Below are 13,956 nucleotides of genomic sequence, written 5' to 3'. Positions count from 1 at the left end.
TTGGTAATATGTACCAAGTGTTTAAGAAAGTCCAAACAATTTTTTTACACAGTAATTTTAGTTCTAGGAATCTATCTTACATAATTGAAAACCAACAAAGATTTATGTAAAAAAGGTCACGATTTTTATGATAATGAGAAGCTGAAATGAACCTAAATGTCCAATAGTAGAAAAATAATCACATAAAGCATAGCATATCCATATGAAGTGAAATTTGCAACAATCCACAGTGTAACTTAAAAGAATATTTTAAACATCATGAGAAAATGCATATACTAAATGTTATATAACTAGGTAGGTACCAATTACAAGGACAGTATGAAATTGCATAGACGAGGGAAAAATAAACAGAAAAAACACATAAAAATTAAGTGGCTATATCTGGATATTAGATTATGCATGATTTTAGTTTTTTCTTCTCACTTTCATTTATACATAATTCTCCACAATAAATATGTTACTTTCCTAATAAGAAAAACACTAATACACAGGGCAGGGGTAAAAGAAAAAAGTTAAGTGCCATATGGAAATCATAAATCAAACTTTCTAAAAGAAAGAAATTATTAATTCAGTCACACATAAAATCCACTAAGTACACCTACAGTGGAAAACATTCTCACTGCTTCATCACAGGGGTATAGCCAGGGTCTTTTTTATCCCACTACTTTGACATCTACACCAGTAATTAAATAATATATATTTTTTATATTTTAGTAAAAGGACTTTAATTATGCAGAGTGAAGTGATGGCAAGAACAATTTAAGATGGTAAATCTGTTCAAACTAGTACAGACTAATTCACTAAGTCAATAATATTTAGTGAGCATCTATTATACCCAAGATGCTATGTTAGGTACCTAATTCTTGTGAAGTGATAAAAGATACATATACCATTGTAGATCTACCATTTAAGGAGACAACACGATGTCTACAGGCAGCTCACATAAAGATGTAAACACAATATAGTTAAAAGGCATTTGTGACATATCTGGTATACTTTAAAGCAAGAATATATATCAAGTTTATTATTTTATAGATATTGAGCAGAAACTGACATGTTGCTTCCATCTAGGATCCATTCAAGGTAATGCACAATAAAAAATCATGATTACTCATGTGTTTCATTTGTAAAATGCACTAGTGATTCACTTTAATTTAGGTATTTATTATTCCTTTTGTGATCTACTTTTTCTTAATAGAGAGTTATATAATAAGAGATCAGGTATGAAGGAATATTCATCCAATCTAGGATGTCAGATGAATAAAATTGTATCAGATTGCCTAAGGCTATATACAAAGCTTATGCACAATTATTAGCAGGCTACTGTTATTTACTAGCAACCAAAGTGATTTACTTGTTAATTCTGCCTAAACATGCTGTTATGATGGCAATACAAGGAAAAAAAGGAGATATAGAGTGGATGGACAAATTCAGAAGGGATCCATAACAACGAAAAGCAGGGTGGGGTGGGGCAGCAAAGCATTTTTATTGTGCAGATGAAATGACAGCATAGAGCTTCTCTCAAAAGCAATTCAAATTTCCCTTGTGGTTGGGAACCATAATTGGCATTTGCTCTGCTAAAGCCAGTGCCACACAGTTGTTCTGAGGTTTGGGGAAATGAGACCAGCCTGTGTGAAGTAGAGCCAAGCACAAAGAGAGGCTATTTGTGTGATCAATCATCCATAGGTTGGCTCATAGAATTCTTGGGAGCAGCAGAATTCCATACATGAAGTAGAATGATATTAAAGGGCTTAGTTTTTAGCCATTGGACAAACCTGGAATTGAATACCAGCTCCTCTCTTCAATTTTGTGTTCTTGAGCAAGCTACAGTTTCCTTGTCTATAAAATGATGGTCATATTATTCAATACTACCCTTTTGAATTGTTTGTGTGGAGTATATGTTATATGCACATAAAGGAACTAGCACAGTGCCTGTCACAAAGTAAGCATTTGATAAACAATAGCTATTAGTATTGTCATAATTGTATGAAAAAGCAAGAGAAAATTTGTCCCTTTAAGCCAAGCATCACTCTTCCAATGCAGGGAAGAGGGGGGTAAAGTTGGCTTGACCAAGATATCACCCTTACAGTTCAGCAGCTTAATCAATAGCCAGTCTTGTGCTGGATGGTCACGGAACACCTCTGAATTAGAAGCACTATCACAATATTAAAAGACACAATAAGCATTCCTAACCAGCATTTTTAATCACCATTCCTATTACAGAAGAGGAGAACAGTAGGTTCTAAACAATACATTCAGCTACTGTCCAACATTTCTGGGTGAAAAATGAAGGATAGTTTTCCATATATAATAGACACAATCAGGAAATGGAAAATAGGTATAAAATAAATGTAATTACTCAACTGGAAATTGACCAAGGAGTGGAGTGGTGGGCTCCTCAACAATCACATAAAGGTGGGTAGTGTCACCTTTTTATGTAGGCTAAAGAGACCACTCAAAGGACCTAAGCTAACATTTAATGTAATGTTTTCAAATATAAGTAAAAAATATGGTAGTTAGTTTTTCTCTCAGGGTTTGGAAGAAGTGGATGAATAATGATGTTGTTCTAGTTGCTATCTATGATTTGGGGTGGGGTATGGGAGGAGTTCACAACAGATCCAGAGTTATTCAACGGTGCCACCGGACTGCCATGGAGATTAAGTAGCCCCTAGATTTGGTTGAGTCCTGTGAAGTTGAAATTACTATCAGCACCATTCCAGATGGAGATATATTACAGAGAGTTTATTGGTGTAGTTTTTTTGTTTGTTTGTTTGTTTCTGTTGTTTACTTCCAGGTTGGTAAATCTGTGTTTCCCAGTGGGAATTCAATAGGTCCAACTCTGTATTATGGAATGGAAGAAAGTTCATCTTCTTTCCATAGTGGTTGGGCCTGGCTGATGAAGGAAGAGAAAGGTACTTAATAATGCCTCTTAAGCCATGGTAAATCTAATACCTAATTCACTTAGGGCACTGAAAAGGGCCTCACCTGGGTTTTGAAGGACAGTGGATCCATTACCAAAAAAATTCTGAACCTGAGTTTATACCAAAAAAATTATTTCCTCCAAGGCTGAGCAAGTATCCTTAGGAATAATTGAAGGGTTTTAGGTTGTAAATTTTTGACCTATTTTGAGAAAAGACTCTATGTGATCCAAAATACTTTTATTTTATTCAATATGTCATTACTTCTTCTAGACCCACTATGTAGCTGGGTACTCTATCATTATTATTCTTATATTTGTTATTATAAAATGTAGTCCTTAATCATTGATAAAGTCTATTTAATTTTTTTAAAATTGAGGTGTCCTAACATCTGGGGTTTATCTGAACAGAAAGTCCTATGAAGAGTAAAGGGAATTATGATTTTCAGTGTGTACTTGAAAATTTTAATTGTGCTTATTTTTATAAATTACTGAGCTAGAATTTAGCTTTGACACTTAAAAAATGATCTTTCAGAAAAAGACAACAGTTATCTATATATCTACTCCTTGAACTGGAAACAGATAAAGAACAATTAGGAAGAAAAAGGAAATTATACCGCAAACACCCCTTAAGCCAAGAGCACACTAATCTGTCTAGTCCTTAGATCAGACCAGCTAAAATAAAGCTACAAAGGGAAAAAAACACAAAAAACCCAACCTGATAGTCTGAATTTTCTGGTATAAAAGTTACCACTTAAAATGAAACAATTTAATATCAAATTTTATGTGTAAACATGATGAATATGAATTATCAAGTAGAAACCCGATCTATAGTGTACTAACTAAGAACATATTAACTGATATTAATATATTTGTCCTGGAGCCCACAATTCACAGTGTATTAAAGAGAAAAGATTGCATTTCTTTCATAGGTGATTTTATTTACATTTGACAACTTAAGAGCAAGTTTAAGGGCTAATAAAAAAATGAACAAAACTAGAAGTTAGGTAAACATTAAGAAATATATTTCAAAGTACTTTCAATTTGCATTTATGAATATGGAAGGGAAAATTTTATTCTTAGGGAATACAATAGTTCTACTGTCCTGTTTCCGCATATCTCCTCCAGAATCTGCCCATGCTTCATCTGCTCATAGTAATCATTACACTGTACTGTAATTGCCTTTCACTTAAGACTGTAAACTTAAGGACAGGGTTTTCTAGTTCTTAGCACCATGCTTATACATAGCAGATATGCCCTATATACTGGTTAAATGGATGTTGAAAGAATAGTATAACAATATATTTCTGATGATTAGGAAAGTCCATACTGCATAAAAAATTAGGGAATCATATTCCTAAACAAGCTCTTTTTCAGTATTTTAAGGATTAATATTCATCTTCTTTTCTTTTAATTTTTCTTACAACTTTTCCTCTTAATCAGTATAAAACCAACTGAAAAAAATCTGGGTCTCAAATTTTTACACCAGCTTAGAAAGCCTGGCTGGTTTAGTCCCAGGCTAGGCAGAGGTGAGTGACCAAATCCCATTCATTAACAGATACTTAGTATGGAAGCTGCAACAAAAAGAACCCTGAAAGCGTCCTACAGTTCCAAACCAATTTTGTCATTCTACTACTTTCTAAGAGAGGCCTCCTCTCTGAGACAGATCTCTCAGAAGAGCAGTTTCTGAAACAGACATCGCTACTATTTTATTTTTTTATGGCATTTATCAGACTTTGATTTATTGGTCTGCCTATTGGTTTATGTGTTTTTCTCTCTCTCTTCCTCTCTGGATTGTACCCTACTACATAAGAACTTGTCTATTTTTGCTCAGTATTCTATACTCAGGGTCTAGTTTAGTGCAGGACACACATTAAGAATACAATAAATATTTGCCGAATGTATAAATACGAGGTTTGGAGTGGTAGCTTTCAGTCAAAAGAAATAGTAAAACTAGGTGAGTATATCATTGTCTTCTCTTCATTCCAACTCCATCTACCATATAGAAGTCTCAATGTTGTAGGTAATATTTTACTGTAAGTTCCGTTCAACCAAAGGCAAGTCAGGAAAACCAACTAGGTAGGTTGGGGTAGAATTTCTAAAGGAAGCAATGGAATCATAATGAGAACAGCAACAACTTTAAACCAGAAGTTTTAGGTTTGAATTCCATCTTTTTAGGTGTAGATCATAGGGAAACATAATCTCCTGGATACACAGTTTCATGGTATTTAAATTGGATTTTATAAAACATAAAGGGTGTTTTTGGCAATTGAATGAGATTAAGTATATGAAAGCAGCTACTAGTATAATTCATGGCATGTAGGAGGAGGGGCTTTCAATAAAGTAGTCCCTTTACATTGACCAGCGGGGGTCTGCAGCAAGATAGAGACATGATTTGACTAAACATCTCAGAATCAGACATTTTATGTAGGGAAATAAGGAAGAAACAAGGACTTGAAGGCAGAAAAAAATAAGTAGGTGCTAGGGATAATAAATTAAAAAGTGCAAGACAGAGTAATGGGACTAGCACAGAAGTTCGAAATGGAAAGAGATTTCAACATGATGGAAAAATTGCCAAGAACACTATTAGCTTTTCCCTTAGGTGACACAGGCTTCCCTCATATAAATAAAATAATTGATACTGTTATAGTTAGGAGAAAAATCAAATGAAATGTAAATTAAACATATACTAGAAACTTAATCTTCTTCACATGAGTTCCAATACTGGACTCTCAATCTGTGTAAATATAGCCAGGAACTTTATTGTTGACTATGATAAAGTAAGAGCTTATCCTGCTTCTCTGTGTACTACCTGCAGTTATAAAAGGCCAAGGTATGTTCCTCTTTAGGTACAATCACAAGGCAGAAGAAAATAGAGTTAGGCCTTTTCCTTACGTTTTGTGCTCATCAGTCAGTGGCTACCAACATTGGAAGAGAAATTTGATACCATGAAAAACTTACTGAAAAGTCTCACACTCATTTGCTTTCAGTTTTCTCACTAATTCAATTAGAATATGGCAGCTACCACCTTAAATTTATTTTCAATCTAAATCATTATCTTTCTTCGCTGTGCATATGTATGCATATATGTATATATGCAGGGATTAGCAACAGCCAGGGACAAAGAAACAAACAGAGATTCTGGATGGACAGTTCAGTAAGAGCTAAGACCACTGAAGAGGTATAGCAGTAGCTGAATATTTCTTTCAAGGTATAAAAGTTAGAAAAATACTTTCATTTCTCCCTTCCTTCTTTACTAAAATTATTGGCTGACACCAGCCAATAAAAAACTTACTTGGAAGTCTAGTAAATTCAGCTTGCAATGGTCAGACTTCTTGAAAGTCAACCAAGCAGGAGAAAAGAGAGGAATGAATCTGAGAACCAAACAGTCTAGGACCTGTACAAACACCAAAGACAAAGAGAAAAGACAGATTACCTACAGAGGAAAAGTGCTAAAGAAAAATAAACAAGCAATTATCTATTCAGCTACTCTATCATTAAAAAGTGAGACTGAAAAACATTTTCAGAGTTTGCTAGTCACTCATTGTTCCTCATTAAATGAAAACAAAGATTAAAATAGTAATTATGTAAATTTAACCTGTAATAAAGGATTGGATGAAAAAACAAAGGCATTAGCAGTAGTGTGCTGGTAAATGTTTAACTACTAAGTTTTCAAAAACAAACAAATGCCCAGATTGTTAGTAGTTACCAATTTCAATGGTGTAGTTATGCCCATCATGGGCCAATTTCAAGCTATCAACACAACATCACTGAAAGCAGATTTGGAAAAATATACACACAATCAGCTCTTGCCAGTCATCACGAGGCAGTTCCAGAATACCACTAGAAACTGGTAATCATATAGGGAATCAAATAAATGTTGACTATAAAAATAAGTGACATTTATTAAATGGGATATAAAAAGTTAGATATAAAATATTAGACAATACTAACATATACGATAGGGAATGGGGAGATTAAAATTAAGTATTTTAAAGTTTTTGTACTGTTTGAAAGGAGGGTAGAGACACTCACATTGTCAAGTCAAGTAGTAGTATTTACAATTTAAAGGTAATCAATACCCTTTAGAAAATAAAACAAAAACATGTAATTTTCAAACTAATAAAGGAGCAAAAGCAACTTAAGAAAACTCAATGGAACAGGAAAAAGCAAAGGATAAAATTTAAAGAAATAGCAAAGTAAATGGAACAAAAGATTTTCGTAATTAAATATATAGGTAATCACAATAGAAATATACCAATAAAATTTCTGTTTAAAAGTAAGCAACAGTTTGAATTTTAAGGAATCCAGTGACATGCTATTCATAAGAGACAAAAGCAAAATATAATGAGACAGAATGCTTGAAAACACAGCAATAGTAAAAACTGAGGTAGCCATATTAATGTCAAACAAAGGAGGACTCTTAGTAAAAAAGCATTTAAGGAATAAAGATGATCATTAAATAATGAAAAAGAAACAATTCACCAACAAGATATAATAATACTGCCCCTCTAAGCTTCAACAGCATTAATATAAAACACAAATGCATAAAAAGCCAAATCCCTAATCATAATGGAAGATTTTAAATACTTTTAAAATACTTTTAGTAATTAATGATTCACTAGAGCAAGAAGGCAAATATAAAAAGTAATGGTAATTTAACAAGGCAGATCTAATTAACAAATACAAAACTTGGCGCCTAATAATTATAAGATACACATTTCTTCCAAGAATATACTAAAGAAGTAAAAGTATTATATCATCAATTCTAACACAAATTAAGTTAATCTTTAACATCAAAATGATTTATCTTCCCTCCACTCCCCCCAAAATCTCCAATAGTTAGAATTTTTAAAAAAATTACAACTTAATATAATTCATCACCAAAGACAAAAATGAAACTTGAAAATTAGAAAATATATAGAAGTAAATGACAAAACAATTCACAAAACTGATGGAATTACCTAAAACAGTTCTAAGGGAGAAACTCATTGCTTTAAATCCATTTGATAAAAAGAAAAAAAAAAACAAACAAGCACTGAAAATTATCAAGAAGTTAGAAAAAGTACAGTAGGGTAAAACAAAAATATATATATATAGGAGGAAAATAATAAAATAATAGCAGAAATAGGTGAAATGAAAAAAAAAGAAGACAATTAACAAATCAAAATTTGGTTCTTTTAAAAGAAATAAAACAGACAAATCTCAGGGAAGTTTTATCATAAATAAAGAGAAGGTACAAATAAGCAGTATTAAAAAGAAAAAAGAAAAAATCTAGTTAAAATACAAAATTATTATTGAATAAGATGAGCAACTTTATGCTATTTATTTGAACTAAATAATAAAGTTATTTTAAACTTAGATGGAATGGATAATTATGTAGAAGAATATAATTGGTTTGAGAAGAAAGCCTGAATAGACTATAATAATTAAAGACATTATATAAATAATTAGAAATCTATACACACATACGAAATTATCAGGCCCAGATACTTTCAAAGGTAAAATTTTATAAACCTTCAAAACCAGCTAAAGTCTATATTATAAAAGCTACAGCACAGAAAACAGGAAAGCACCTCAACTCATTTTATGTGATTATTAAACACTGACATAAAAAGCAGAAAAAGGCATTGTGAGACAGGAAAATTATTTGTAATAATTAGGATTAAGAGAGTCAACATAGTCAAAAGAACTCAGAGAAAAAAAGCATCAGCTATTATTTATTTAACTTTTACTAATTGCTTTGCTCAGAGTTTTGCATATATTATTTAATGTGATCTATACATCAGTCAATAAAGGTGGTTTTATCTTCATTTTCATGACTACTTTATAAGTGAAGAAAGTGATGCTCAGAGAAGATAAGAAACTAGCTCAAGGTCACAGAGTTAATAAGTGGTAGAGTTTGAATAGAAGACTTCAAAGCCCATGTACTAAAATACTAACCCCCATTGAGTAATTATCTTTTTAATAAGTGTATTCAAATATGACATATTCTAGTCTCTCCATTACACTAAATCCAATTTTGAATGCAGAATGATTTTTGGCTTTCTGCAGTTTTACTCTGATATTTCCAGGCATTATTTTCTTCAAATGTATGGCATTTGGGATTCCCTCAACTTCCTGAATATGTAGAAAGAGATATAGATTTATGTCTTTCAAAAAACTTGGGAAGCATTTGGCCTCTATTAAAATATTCTATAAGTTTCAAGAGATTCTGCTTCATTTTTTCCATTCTTTATTCTCACTCTTCTTCAGACTGGATAATTTCTATTAATCTATTGTTAAGTTCACTGACTTTTCCTTCTGCCATCTCCATTATGCTATTAAGCCTCTCCAAAAAAGGTTTTTTTTTTTTTCCCATTTCAGATAATGTAGTTTTCTGTTCTCAGATTTCCATTTGGTTCTTTTTTTTTTTTTTTACATTTTTAAATTTCTCTGCTGAAATTTCCTATCTTATTCATTTCAAGCACATTTTCTTTTTCCTTGTAAGCATAGTTGTAATAGCTGCTTTAATGTTCTTGCCTAATAACTGCAATATATATGTCATTTATCAGGGTTGGCATCTTTTGCTTTTCCTTTCCCTTGAGAAAGGGTCACATTTACTGGTGTCTTTCACTTCAAATGAGTTTGGGTTTTATCCTGGATCTTGTCGATGTTAATTGTGGAGATTCTGGATTCTGTCATTTGGTCCAAAAAATGTTGATATTTTTGTTTTAGCAGGCCATTAACTTAGATAGCTACTCTCAGATTACAAACTCAGTCCTATTCAGATCTCAGTTTAGATTGCCTTCATTCTAGGCCAGCCAAGACTTAGGCAGAATTTATGCAGAATTTGAGGATCCCCATCTCTGACTCTCTCCTTTCTTATATTACCCCCTCGCTTTCTGGCATCCCTGCTCCTTCCTGGGTTCCCCAGCTAAAAAGGAGTGAACTTTATCTTGGAGCTTAGCTACCCCATGTAGCTACTTCAGCTGATACCCTCAGGGAAAGCCACAAAACATGAAACTCCCCCTATGCTAGTTGCTCCATCTAAATTTTGAACCTGTTCTAAAACTTTTCCACTATGCTCCTGAACCATAAAATGGTTGTGTGCTTAGGTTTTTGTTTTTGTTTTGCTTTTGTTTTTGTCCAGAGTTTATAGTTGTTATTTGCAGGTGGGTTGTTTGGTTAGAAGTTTATCTCTCCATACCGGAAGCAAATCTCTATTATTATTAATTCTGGATACAGAAGACTAGAAAAAAGTACTGAGAAGTATAGATAAAATTTGGAATAAATTGGGTAAAAATAAAATTTAGAAATATGTCATCTGCTTTGGGGACAGGTATGAACAAATAGCACATGAAGAAAAGAAACATATTCATTGGGTAATAAATAAATTTAAAGAAATATGTGTCACCAAATGGGTAAGGATACAAGTCAAATTTATAAATACTAAATTCACAAAGGTTTTGAAATGGAAAAAAACATTTCAGTCTAATGTTTCAAGACAAAAACCTCTTCATCAAATCCCAGAACTAGAGTAGAAAAAATATATACATACATACATACATACATACATACATAAAAGAATCTCTGTCTAAAGATTTTACCAAGATTTATAGTAACCCATAACACATCTCAAAGCTTGAGAAAATATCTTAAGAACTGACAATGATTAAACTCCCAACTAGATTACATTTCTGAATTAAAAACAAGCATACTTTCAAATGTAAAATAAAAAAAAAAGACTAAAGCTAAAAATACATTCCCTTTGTAGATGTGAAATAGAGCCCATATTTCTATTATTAAAAAGTCTGTTTTCAGACTTGATGCATTAGTACATGGTAACCTCAAATAATAAGATAAAAATCTTATTTAAAACTCAGGAAGAATCTAATTTCTGCAAGATATCCATCATTTTTAATGATTTAATTATACTCTTCTCCGTTGGAAAGCCTCTGGATCTATTTCTGTTAGGGTACAGTGAAAAATGCCCCACTAAGTAACTGTGGGACCTTGGGCATGTCCCTTCACCATACAGGCTTCAGTTAACTCCTTTTTGAAATATGAAGGCTAGCACAGATGGTTTCTACTTTCCAATTGTGGCATTCTATGACTAAATAGCTTTAATTCTGGATTCTTCCATGTTGGAGGCCATATTGTATGATTTCTACATAAAGAGGTCTGACAAATTCCTCAGATCTCAGGCTCAAGAAAAATATTACAGGAATAAGAGATCATGCCTCCCAGAAACATAAAAAAAGGAAAGAAAGAAAAGAAAAGAAAAAAGCAAAGCCGTCTCCAACAAACAATCTCAAGCAAATCATCAACTGACATCTGAGATTGTCTTAACTACAGAGATAAGAAGCTTGTTAAAATCAGTAGTTCAGGTGAGTGGGATAATTTTGTGAATTATTTTAAATTTCAAATTTGAGGATTAAGCAACAGGACATATGTAGTGAATTTCAAGAAAGATATTCTGCAATTCTGCAATATTATTTAAGATTTTGAGAATCTTATGTCTATCTTCTTATAAAAGCTCTTTCCAACTGCTTGGAATAACAATCATTCAAAAACTTTAATAAACATTTATGAAGCACCTGGTTGATAGAAGGTGCTTGCTGCCCACTATGAAACATATAAATACAAGAGAGAATTTTGTATTTGCCTTTTGGGAGTTTATGATCTCAATAAGAAGCAGTAAGACATACATACAAAATAATAATGGTACATGTTAGGAGGAGGTAAATTCTATGAAAGAGGCATAGAGAAACTCTATGGAGGTTTTGCTCCATGCAGGTAACTAAGGTATTCCCATATGCCCCATTCCCTCCCCCTCCCACACTTTCCCACATTAACAACATCCTTCATTAGTGTACTTTTGTTACAATTGATAAACATATACTGAAGCACTGCTACTAACCATAGATTATAGTTTACATTATAGTTTATACCCTGTCCCATGCAATTTTGTAAGTTATGACAAAATATATATTGGCCTGTATCCATCATTGCAACACAATGCAGGACAATTCCAATGTCCCAAAAATGCCCCCATATTACATCTATTTTTCCCTCTCCCTCCCCTCAGAACCTCCAGTGGACACTGCCTCACATCGATGATAAAAGTTCTTCCACTGATAGAACAATAAGTCTATAGTAGAATAATAGTGTCTACTTTAATCCATTCTTCATTCCCCAGTCTTGAGGATTTTAGGATTATGATGCCCACTCTGCCTCTAATTGAAAGGGGGCTTAGATACCATGGCGCAGGTAGATGGAACTCTCTTGCTTGTAGTTGTAGACTCTCTGTTCCTTGAGATGGATGTTAATCATCATCATCACCTTGTTAGTTGTCCTGGGTGAGTCCAATGACCTGGCGAGTAGGTATTGCAACTCTGCTGAGATTCGTACAACTCTGCTGAGATTCGGGACCAACTGGCACATGGACGGACCAAAGATTTAAGTCTCTTGGACATATACCTATCAAGTATACTACTAACTATACATTCTCAGGGAAGGGGCAGAAGAGCCATGTGTAGGGGAACCACAAATGAGTCAAATTCTGTGAAACTGGGGAGCATAAATTCCAAAGTAAGGCCCGCTGGCAGGGTGAACAAGTGGCTATTTTTGTAACTCGTGTGCACAACTAAGCTGCATCCTTTCTGCATATAATGTGTAAAATGTTTGTAAAATGTTTGGAATTGGACACCACTGGTCTTCACATTGTTTTGACAAGACAGAATGAATTAATAAGAAGAGTAATACAATAATAATTACAATAATAAGAAGAGTAAGAATTTTAACTCTTGCCTTTGATATGAAAAGACAAATACTTTATCCAAGAACTTCCAAGTTTTAATTTACAATTCACAAAAATCCACAAATTGCACGGTGAAAGTTTCCCTTATTCTTACTTGAATATAACCGTAATCTTTTGAATATTGATTTTAACAAAATGAATAAGAGTACAACAAAGTACAGATACAGTGTATTTCTTACTGAAATCCTTATGAATGGCAAACACCTTCCAAGCAGAGTATTCTGCTAAGTAGCTCTTAGCTACTTAGCAATGTATCCTTTGCCTTCCACTGAAGCTGAAAACATTTCCTCATATTTGGCACTTAATACCAGTTACCATTTTCCTACTAACTGCCTAGAAGTGAATAAGAACTAAGGAGAAACTGACTACCTATGCTGTGCTCCTTCTAAACAGGCTACACCAGTAGAAAGTATATACACTTTGACTATGAATCTTGGTTTAATAGGAAGGGAGAATGGAAGAAAGGGAACTCACATTCACTTATATCCTACTTTTTCTTTCCACTTGGCAAATCTTTTATCCTTTAACCTCACTACAGTCCAATGAGGTAATAACATCATGTAATACAGGAAAGGAGTGAGTTTCAAAGAAAGCAAGTTATTTTTGTCATGTCACGCATCACCATGACTTGATCCCAATTGACTCTGAAGTGTCTGTGCTCTCCCTTGCATTTTATTTTTGTTCAAATCCCAGTTTTTAAAAGTAGTATACTTCTCAGGACTGCAGCTTTGGTAGGCAAGAGATTCTCCACAAGCTGTTTTTGTGTAATGCAGTTCTGCCAGGGGTATGTACTGATTGTACTAACAGCCACCTCCTCTCCAGATCTAGGGTCACTGATCATATGCAACCCAACAAACTGAAGGAGTATTTGTCTTAAGTGCAAGCCATGGAATTTATTTACGAAGAGGTGAGTCTCATTACCAAAGTCAAGATGCTAATAAACAAATTTTCATCTGTGTTTCAGTGGTTTCTGTTCCTTGGAATCCCCAGAGTAAACTCTACTATTGTTGGACCTCTGGCCATACCCTCCTTCCCTTCTAGACTTCTCATTCTGTCTAACTAGTTCTTTGACCTCACAGATATAATCAGTCCCCCAGATCTTTCTACTTTTCTTCTTTCAGTCCCTTTTATACTGCCTTTCTCACCCAGTCCAGACCCTAGGCTCATCACTTTATTCTTTTGCTAATACCCTCAATACACGTACCTGTTTTTTTCTCTGTCTCGTTTACCAAACACA

At 33.4% G+C, this 13,956-nt stretch overlaps 1 protein-coding gene across 40 annotated transcripts in view; it reads right to left on the bottom strand.

The window, feature by feature from the left end:
- ZBTB20 (zinc finger and BTB domain containing 20) overlaps positions 1-13,956 on the bottom strand; it is a 900,898-nt gene that overhangs the window by 651,602 nt on the left and 235,340 nt on the right. For 6 of the 40 annotated variants that reach the window (XM_071214791.1, XM_071214779.1, XM_071214796.1 and 3 more), the window contains one exon: positions 6,213-6,314. The exons of 32 other annotated variants lie outside the window; for them this stretch is intronic. The gene's annotated coding sequence lies outside the window, so the exon portion shown is untranslated. Of the gene's footprint in view, positions 1-6,212; positions 6,317-13,956 lie in introns of those variants that run through there. 2 more of the 40 variants (XM_071214783.1, XM_071214784.1) reach the window with 1 other exon arrangement.

Source organism: Dasypus novemcinctus, chromosome 4, assembly GCF_030445035.2.
Source record: "Dasypus novemcinctus isolate mDasNov1 chromosome 4, mDasNov1.1.hap2, whole genome shotgun sequence".
NCBI lineage: Eukaryota > Metazoa > Chordata > Mammalia > Cingulata > Dasypodidae > Dasypus > Dasypus novemcinctus.
Note: the sequence above shows the minus strand (reverse complement) of the source record. Positions and strands in the feature narration are given on the sequence as shown.